This window comes from Phocoena phocoena, chromosome 6, assembly GCF_963924675.1.
Source record: "Phocoena phocoena chromosome 6, mPhoPho1.1, whole genome shotgun sequence".
NCBI lineage: Eukaryota > Metazoa > Chordata > Mammalia > Artiodactyla > Phocoenidae > Phocoena > Phocoena phocoena.
This window is the reverse complement of record NC_089224.1, coordinates 71,163,228-71,173,140: the sequence shown is the minus strand read 5'-3', so window position 1 is coordinate 71,173,140 and position 9,913 is coordinate 71,163,228.

Sequence of the window (9,913 nt, the reverse complement as noted above, 5' to 3'; positions counted from 1 at the left end):
TGTCCCCAACACTAGGGGACAGCCTTAATTTTGCCATTTTCTTAAATTCCCACATGAAATTCATGAGCATATCTGATTGTTCTGCCTTAAATTGTTTCTGCAGTAGGTTGCATCTCCCCACTTCCCCTGCCTCTCCTGGAGGCCATCTGGCATGATCTCTTGCCTGAACTACTGCAACATGCTTGGTCCTCCCTCCTTCACTGCTGCCCCTCAGTCCATGCTCCACCAAACAGCCAGAAAGATGTTAAATATAAATTAGGTCAAGTGACTGTTCATATCTTGCCATTACTATCATAAAGTCATATGACTATCATTACTATCAGTAGCTTCCCCCCCCGCCCCCACTGGTACGCTGGCCTCTTACTGCTGTGGCCTCTCCCGTTGCGGAGCACAGGCTCTGGACGTGCAGGCTCAGCGGCCATGGCTCACGGGCCCAGCTGCTCTGCGGCATGTGGGATCTTCCCGGACCGGGGCACGAACCCACGTCCCCTGCATCGGCAGGCGGACTCTCAACCACTGCGCCATCGGGGAAACCCTATCAGTAGCTTTTAATTGAACTCAGAATAAGCAAACTCTTAAAGCCTTTGCATGTCTGGCCTTTGAATATTTCTCCAATGGTCATCTCGTCCTACTACTACCAGCTACATTGATTTTCTTTTTGTTACTCAGATGCACTTAGGTTCTTCTCTTCCACTTTACATAGTTAGTTTCTTTTTCTCCTTTAAGAGTCAGCATAAATGCCACTTTTATAAGGAAGGCTTCTCTGACCTCCTTATAAGGGACATAGCTCCTGCCTTGTCCTCTCATTTTCATGTTTGTTTCCATCATAGTACCTATAGCTGTTTGCTGAGGCTTTTTGGCCACCTGCCTCCACTCTACGAATATCTTCTGATGTATCCCCAGCACCTACCACATTGCCTGATAAATGGTAGGCACTCAATAATACTTGTTGAATGAATGAATGAATGAATGGATGAATGTAAACTCTACAAGAGCAGGGACCATTTCCGCCACATCCACGCCAGTGCCCTCACTGCCTTGCACAAAAGAGAAACTCAATAAATATGTGCTGAAATAATTATTTAACCCTTATCTTAGAGCCAAGCAAACTGAGATTTACAGAGTTTAAGCAATCTCTTCCTGATCACACAGGGAGTAAAGAGACAAAGCCAGGACTTAAACCCGAATGTTTGACAACTCAATCCTTGAAATGTTAGCGCTGGAAGGGACTTTGGAGAGTATCTTGTCTAACAGCTTGATTTTACAAATGAAGAAAATGAAGTTCAGGATGGTTTACAAGAAAATGAATAACCCTACATTTCTGTGGGTTTCACTTTATTTAAACTGCTGGTGAAAAGTGACTTATATTGCAGGAAGACAAACCATTCTTATTTACACTCAAAATGTCAAATCCCATTTGCACTCAGAATACCATCACCTTGCAAAAGCTCTATCAACTTAACCTGCACAGAAAATAAAAGCTAAAAGCAGAATATGAGGAGACCTGGAATATTAAATCCACTGTCTTTTCTCTGCAGCCTTGATGAAACACCCTGATTTATTGCAACCATTCCAAGATGGAAGTGTTTTGAATTCTAAAATAGCTTAGCACCAAATGTGTCATAATTATCTGAAACTATATTTAGAATGATGAAGTTTGCCATGAAATCTAAAATATGCTTCAAATGTCAGTCTTATTTTTAATTAATATGCCAATCCACCTTTGCAATAATCAAGCTTTACAGTCTCCCAGTGTTGGATAACTTGGATGCTATCTGTGTGTGTCTTTTTAATCTCACAATTATGATAATGTAGTTCTCCCACAGATCCTTCCTTCTCCTACAGATTGTCAAAAGAAATGTGATTTCATCCCAGTGGTATATTTTGTCTAGAAAACCAATGATTTGAAATGAAGTGTCTTGTCATACTGGCCACAAGTTAACAAAATCATTTTAACAGCACCACATTTACCATTCTTATGATCCGAAATTTGTTGTAAGAGGGCAATATGTTATAGTGCTTTAGTCCACCTATTTCTTTATATTTAAATTCTAGGGTAATAGAAATGGAAGCCCCAGATTTTAAACAAATATGCATTTTATTTTTTAAAGTGGATAATGAATTTTAAAACATTGGCCAAATATAAAATGCTTCACTCATTTCATACTCTTTTTTAGGTATCTTCTGTGTTTTCCACTGAATTTTTAATATTTGATAGAAAAAATGTTAAATAGTCATGTGGAGCCCATAACACTCCTGTTACCTTCTCAAATTGCACTGTATGAACAGAAAGCTTATCTGCTGATATTGACTTTTGTACCTTCACAGACTCATTTGGTGAGAGAGACAACAATTTGCTGGGGGTTTCACACACAATACGTGTGAACTGAACTGGTGTCTTGGGACTTTTCTGCCATTGCAAATAGTAAGATATCAGTTGTAGACTAAGTAAGGTTGCCACGAGAAACAAGAAAAGTACACAACTGAGAGTGTTTAGAAACTTTTCTTAGCAACTTGACATAGTAATTTTGTTTCACCTATAAAAACTTAGGCGTGTATTTTGTGTATTTTTGTTTACTAGTAATTTACTTTTATTGTACCTTAAAACGGTATTCCTCAACAGTTTGGAAATTCAAAACCTGCTACTTCCCCAGCGATGGTTTGAAAATCACTGTCACAGACAAATGTCTTCGTTTACTTGTTACAAAGAACCATGTCACTAGGAATAGAGACTACAAACAAACCCAAAAAAACCTTCAGTGCGTGTGAGAAGCCATTGGTGTATGTTGTCAGGTCAATGATACTCACTTGGTTCTTGCTCAGCTGACCTGAAATAAAACAGGCAACCTTCGGACTCAGGTCTCCTGTAGCATCACGGTGTTGCCAAGAACAGGAACTCCAAGCAGTCATTTGGTAACAATCCTCAAGATTATAAAGCTGAAAGGCATTGTTCTGTCCTCAGGTCATAATGTAGACTTCAGATCTCTCATCTGATGTGGCTGAATATCTGTTCACCCTTTATGACCTTTAAGAAGACAATAACACAGTCTGTATTAGAAGAGTATAGAATGCTTTTAAATACTTTTAAAAGCACCTGTTGGGGTGTTTGCTTATAAATTTATCAGTAAATATCCAACGCATACACCTCATATGTGCCAGATAAGACACTAGGTGCAAAAACCTTGCCCTCCTGGACCCTGCTGTCTAATAGAGAAATCAGGTACTAAGCAAGCAATTACATAAATAAATTTAAGATTAAAACTGTGATAAATGCTGTGCAACTTTTAGGGAAATTATACTATGAAATTTATAGCAGATGGAACCTGACCTTTAAAGGATTGGGAAAGACTTGCCCAGAGGATACGTTCTTTAGCTGGGACCTGAGGAAGACTAGGAAAGCAGTGAAGAGTGACAGGGAGAGCTGTCCAGGCAGAGGAAAACCAGGTCACTTCTTGCTTCCGTAGAGCCTGTTTTATTGTGTGTGTATTCACTTCTTAATGGAAAACACTGGACCCACATAATTATACAGTTGAACCCTGAACAACACAGGTTTGAACTGCATGGGGCCACTTATACGTGGGTTTTTTTCAATAGTAATAGTAATAGTATGTAGCGATAGCACTACATAATCTAAGGTTGGTTGAATCCAAGGATACAGAGGAAACTCCAATAGAGAGGGCCAATGACGATAAGTTAAATGTGGACTCTTTCGACTGCGTGGAGAGTGGATGCCCCTAACTCCATGCTGTTCAAGGATCAACTGTACTTTAAACATTAAAATCTTGCTCTTAGCTTCCACATATCCCCTGAACTCTTTTTCTGATATTTCCCCCATCAACGTCCATCCAGCCCTAAAATGCTACTTAGAGTAGTGCTATACCAGCAAGCATGGGCAGGACTAGGGTTTTCCTTTCATCTATACAGCTTCTAAAACCTGTGCTTCCACAAACTCTCTTTGCTCCAGCTTTCAGTCGCTGCCTCTCAAATCCCTGCCCCCAGTAAGATTCATAACGTGCAATGAACTTCAGCCTGACAGCTCCCATATCTCAAGCTCTTGCTCCATTTGGCCTGGGCGGGATCATTTCTAGTTACAGAGGTGGACCACATGACCCAGGCTAGGCCATTTGAGCAGTGCACTTTCCTGATGCATTGTGGCAGGCTTATGAGAACCAACGAAAAAGATGAACGTTTCCAATACAGTAGAACAATGTATGAGAGATGGAGAGAAACAATTTTTGATTATGTTGTTTCAATCTCCTACACAGACTTTCTTTTTTCTTGAAATATATTTGACATATAATGTTGTAAAAATTTAAGATATACAACATGTTGATACATTTATATATTGTAGTATGATTGCCATCGTAGTGATAATTACCACCTCCATCACATCACATAATTACCATTTCTTTTTAGTGGTTGGAATAATTATGATCTAGTATCTTAGAAGGTTTGATGGTTATAATATAATACTGTGGTCTGTATTTACTATACTGACATTAGATCTCTAGGACTTATTTATTACTAGTTGCAATTTGCACCCTTAAGCAATACCTCTCATATCCCCCCTCCCAGCCCCTGGTAACCACCATTTTACTCTCTATTTTTACAAGTTTGGCTTTTTTAGATTCCACATATAAGTGATATTATACAGTATTTGCCATTCTTTGTCTGATTCATCTCACTTAGCCTAATGTCCTCAAAGTCCATCCATGTTGCAAATGGCAGGATGTCCTTTAATACAGACTTTCTCGAAGCCAGATGTATCCCTGGAATTTTTCATTAAATGAGATAATGACTCTCCTCCCCTTTTTTTTTTCTTAGTGAGTTTTCGGGTTAGGTTTTCTTTCATTTGCAAATCAGAGTCCTAACTTTCATGTATCTATAGCCTATGTCAGTCTTCTGATTCAGGTATTAGCAGCAGGTGTGTGAAAAGCAATGACCAAAGTCCTGAAGTGTCCAACAGAAGGCTATCACACTTCAGGAACAGTGAGGTGTCGATTCACTCCAGCCAAAGGCTACCAGGTACACATCCGTGGATGAACAAGTTGGGGGTTTATTAGCAAAGGAGAACACCCACCACAAGGAACTGTGGGTATCTCAATAAGAGAGTATTAGAAAGGGCTTATGGTATTTTGAGGCAGGGTCTAAGGAAGTAGGGGCTCTCTCTGGATTGAAGCCTGTCTGAAACAATTCTCAATTGGCAACAATTCTCAAAAAATTGTACCTATAAATAAGGCAGACTAGAGTGAGCTGTAATTGGAAAAGAAGTAGCAGTCCTTCATATTAGCCAAGAAAGGGATGTTTGGTACTCTGTGGATTACACGGTGGTTTTTTTTTTTCTCTGTGCTCAACAAAATTATGAAGTGGGCTCGAGTTTTCTCACTTGATCACGGGCTGAGAGTGTTCTTGCCTGATGCTCGTGTTCTGTGAGATTGTTTATGTCCAACAGGAGAAGAGCATGTCCAGCTGTGAGCACCAGCCCAGCTTCTAACAACACTGAGGACTGGCTGTGAGTATCAGACCAGTTCCTGGATGTCAGGGTCTGCTGTTTTTCTCTTTCTTGTAAGGTAAGAGACGCAGAATCACAGTGTAAGGGGTCTAGACCCCTGTTAGGTTGAAGTTGGCACTTCTGTTCCCAGCAGCCACTCTTTGCACAGGCAGAATAGGAAGCTTTCCTCCTCATTTTGTTTGGAGAGGGCTACGAAGGCTTTGGTAAAACATCTCAATTTTTCTGCAGCTGAATAATAATGACAGAATTCCCATTAACAAGGATAAAATTTTCTCACTGCTTAATGAAAGAAATGTCATAAAATTCAAATTCCCCCAGTAGAGGCAACGCATTATTTAACTCTGGCATCTCCCAATAAAGAAATGGTGACCCACAAGGCAGACAGTATTTTGATGATTACTCCCAAAGGAAGTATGAAGGAATCTCATTCCTTGACTCGGCATAGCGTGCATGGAGGAATCCTAAGTTCTTCTTTCCCACACAGGGGGTGACCTCATTTCCCTTGATGATTCCCCATTCTTTTCTCCCACCTACCACACAAGGGACCACCAGGAGGTTAAAAACAGAGAGAAAGGGCAATTTTAAGCCCAGAGTAGCTCCCCTAGGAACCAGGAGGCCGAGCTTCCACCTCAAGGAAATGTAGCTCCATGCTTCGTTACCTGCACTGCAGAGCTGTCAGGAAATGCAACAGGTTTGCCAAACCCAGTCTTTCTCCCACAAAGTTTAGGGGCCTGTACAGCTACTCCTGTATATATTGCAAACATATCTCTTTAACTTCCACTAAGCACTTTGACTTCTTTCCTTCCTGCTGTAGAACACATCATAATGCCACAGTAATTTCCCTTCTGAATAGTCCTTTGCCCTCAATAATGACATCAGGCCAGAACACATGGGAAAGTATTGGAATAATTTGACTTCTACCAGAAGGTTCTATCCCTCTCCTGTCACCTCTCATTTTCCTTCTGCTCCTGAAACAGGTTATCAACTCTTCTTAGCCATATTTCTTCCCACTTACCCTACGAAGAAAAGACTGGGGTTGGAAGACCCAAGTGTGACTTATTTTCTTTCTTTTATTGCCAGAAAGATCTACTCATACTGTATGACCCATTTCATCCTCTTTAATCTTTCTTTCTAATTAGTCTCCACAAACTGGAAAGTAAAGGATTCACTCTTTCATTTATTCATTCAATAACAAACATTTATTGCTAGGCACTCAGTGAATGAGACTGATACCAGATAGTTTCTTGATAAATAAAGGGAATAGAAAGGAGTCTGTGAGCCCTGGACATAACAGGTGGTGGGTAGGAGGTCCTCATGAAGGGAGACAAGGAGCAAAGAAAGGAGAGCATTGTTTTTCATTACTTTCACAATCATGCCCTTTTGGGATGCTCAGTCCCAGCACTTCCGGTCACGTCACTGTGAGCCAATGAATGCAAAACTTTCAGGGAAGAGACTTAACTCATGATCCTTAGGATATGAAGACTCTAGTTCCAGCCACTACTGAAGGGACCTGGAGAATTTCAACATTTTCATTTGAGAACATGGGACAGTTAATGTGCTACTGTGGAAATCAAAACTAAACACTAAAAAATGCAGCTCTGAAATAGTGTAGTCCAAGAAACTCTGAGGTTTGGACTGAGATATGTTTGTTGTAGGATAAGAATAGGTATGTTAATCTCATGCAATTTTATCCTTTGGGTTTCTCTGGCATTTTTAAGTGAAGTGATCTTATTTTCAATAACCTTAATAAAATGTGAGTTTGAGAGAAGCATAAAAAAATCCATATTTCATCCCAGGTTAATGTTCTGCTCTATTTTAATTTTTAAGGCAGTGTGAAGAAAAGAGTTTCAAAAAATAAAACAAAGAACGTTTCTGACAATGGTGAAAACTGATGTGCAGTGGGGTATGTATTTTGAAGCACATGAACTTCCAACGTAAATGAGATTTTTGTAGCTTGCCCCTAGGCAGTAAAAAGGTTACTGTAAAAATTGTTTAAGCTGTCCTCAAAATTATAATATATTTAGAAAGAAAAAATGAAACTTGTACTATAAACTTTTGGGGGCTCAGTTGTTGGTATGTGATCATATGCGTGCTGTTTTTCAGTTTTATATTCTTTATTTTTACAGAAAATTATAGCATTGTAGGTATCTGAAAGGGAGAAACCACAGAGAGCTACAGTAAGAAATACCCAGCTATGTAAATCAGTTTCAATCTGCCTTTTGCCTATATCTGCCACATTTTAGTCTGCCCGTGTTTCTGCTATTCATCTACTGTTGGAGAAAACTCCCACTGGTATCTTACACAATGTCCACAGGTATTATAAATATCCTTTCATTTTTCTCCACTGAGGGATAAAGCACGGGGTCAATTCAAAGTCAATCTGAATTTTTTAAGGCAGGCAAGTATATCATTTGCATACAGAGCAGCAAGCTGCCCTTTACTTAGGGAAAGATTTACAGATACTTTAAAATCAGGCCTAATCTATAAAACAAACAAGCACAAAGCTAAAACTAAGCCGAGAGAAAGAAACACAGAGAGAGAGGACAGATCAAATTGTAACAGCTTTGAATGTTTGTCACAGAAGAAAATTCTTTCTGTAAATTGCTTTTGGTTGAGAATCCAAAAGCCCCAAGTGAACTAAATTGGGGGCCATAATGTGGGAGTGCTCAGGAGTGACTGAGCTGCTAGGCATCATTTAATTGTAACTTAAGTTACCACCATAAAAATGTAGGTTTCAGGAACTGATTGGTTGGGAGGTTTTGTTGTTGTTACTTAAATAAAATCTTTTCAATTATCTTTGGCTGGATCATTGCACATTTGCAGTTTGTTTCGCTCAAACAGAACTTATCTGTAAATGTCATCCTCTGAAAGTCATTCTTCTTCTGCTCACCCTGAGGAAAAATTGCAGTATCCTAGGAGAAGCCAGAGCAGATGACCAGGACACTGGCGCCTGCCCTGCTCCCAGGACTTAGTCATGGAGATGACTCTCTCAGACCCCCTAAGGGGGCTGCCTGCTTGGCCAGAAATCAGAATGAAAGAGCTACAAAAACAAACCACACTTAGTCAAAGTGAGTCAGTGGCTGAGTGAACACAGTTTTGGTGCCGCCAGACCCTGGAGACACCAGAACTGGCTGTTACTCTCCCCAGGACTTTCTCTACCTGCATCCTCACCCCTCCATCCACCAATGGCCATGCTGAGGTTGAGCCTTTTACTCTTCTCAGGACATTTCATGGCCTCTCACACTAGTCCTGATTTAAACCCATTTTGCAAAAAGAATCAGCTTTTCACAACTTCTAAGGCCTCGGCCTAAAGGGTAAACTCCTAGAAGCAAACGATTAGTCTTTTAACAACTATCAAAAAATACTTTTTAAAAAAAGTTGTCATTATAAATTACAAAAAATATACAATTATTACAATCACAAAAAAAACTCCCATAATTACATAATTACAAAAAAAAAAAACAAACAAACAAAAAAAGGAAAAGAGCCCTGACAGTTTGGTTTCATACTGGTAGGCATGAGGGAGTCTTCCTAACATCCTCCAAACATTATCTGGGGCATTGTTTCCTAAACATGCTCTGGAAGTGCTGTTTTCCTTGAGCTGTTAGTAGGTATTTCACACACACACACACACACACATACACACGCACACACACAGGCACAAAGTTTAAAAGTCTAGGGGAAAGAGAATTTCCATGAGGTGTCAATATGTGAACTTTGGATCTCTAAAATACGAGTAGTATATATAATACATCATTTTCCAAACCTATTTGTCCACAGAAATCTTTTCTGAAGCATGTGCCTACATGTAACCCTTTTCTCTTTGGCCACATCAACTCAACCATGAGATAATCAGATACAAGTACGTTTTCAGCATCACTGCTTTAATTTTTCAAGACACTTCCTTGAACACCACATCACACGCCCTTCCACTCCTACCTCTTGTCCGTCCTCCTCCTAATCCCACTCGAATCATTTCGGCTGGCTCCCTCTGTTTTCAAGACTTCACTCAGGCATGTTCTCTTCAAAAACTTCCTCTTACTTTTCACAGTTTCCACCCTGTATTAGTTTATAGGCTACTGTAATAAATGACCAACAACTGAGTGGCTTATAACAACGTAAATTTTTTTTTTTTTTGCGGTACGCGGGCCTCTCACTGCTGTGGCCTCTCCCGCTGCGGAGCACAGGCTCCGGACGCGCAGGCTCAGCGGCCATGGCTCACGGGCCCAGCCGCTCCGCGGCATGTGGGATCTTCCCAGACCGGGGCACGAACCCGCGTCCCCTGCATCGGCCGGCGGACTCTGAACCACTGCGCCACCAGGGAAGCCCAACAACAGAAATGTATTCCCACATGATTCTAGAGGTCAGAAGTCTGAAATCACGGTGTGGGTGGAGCCACAC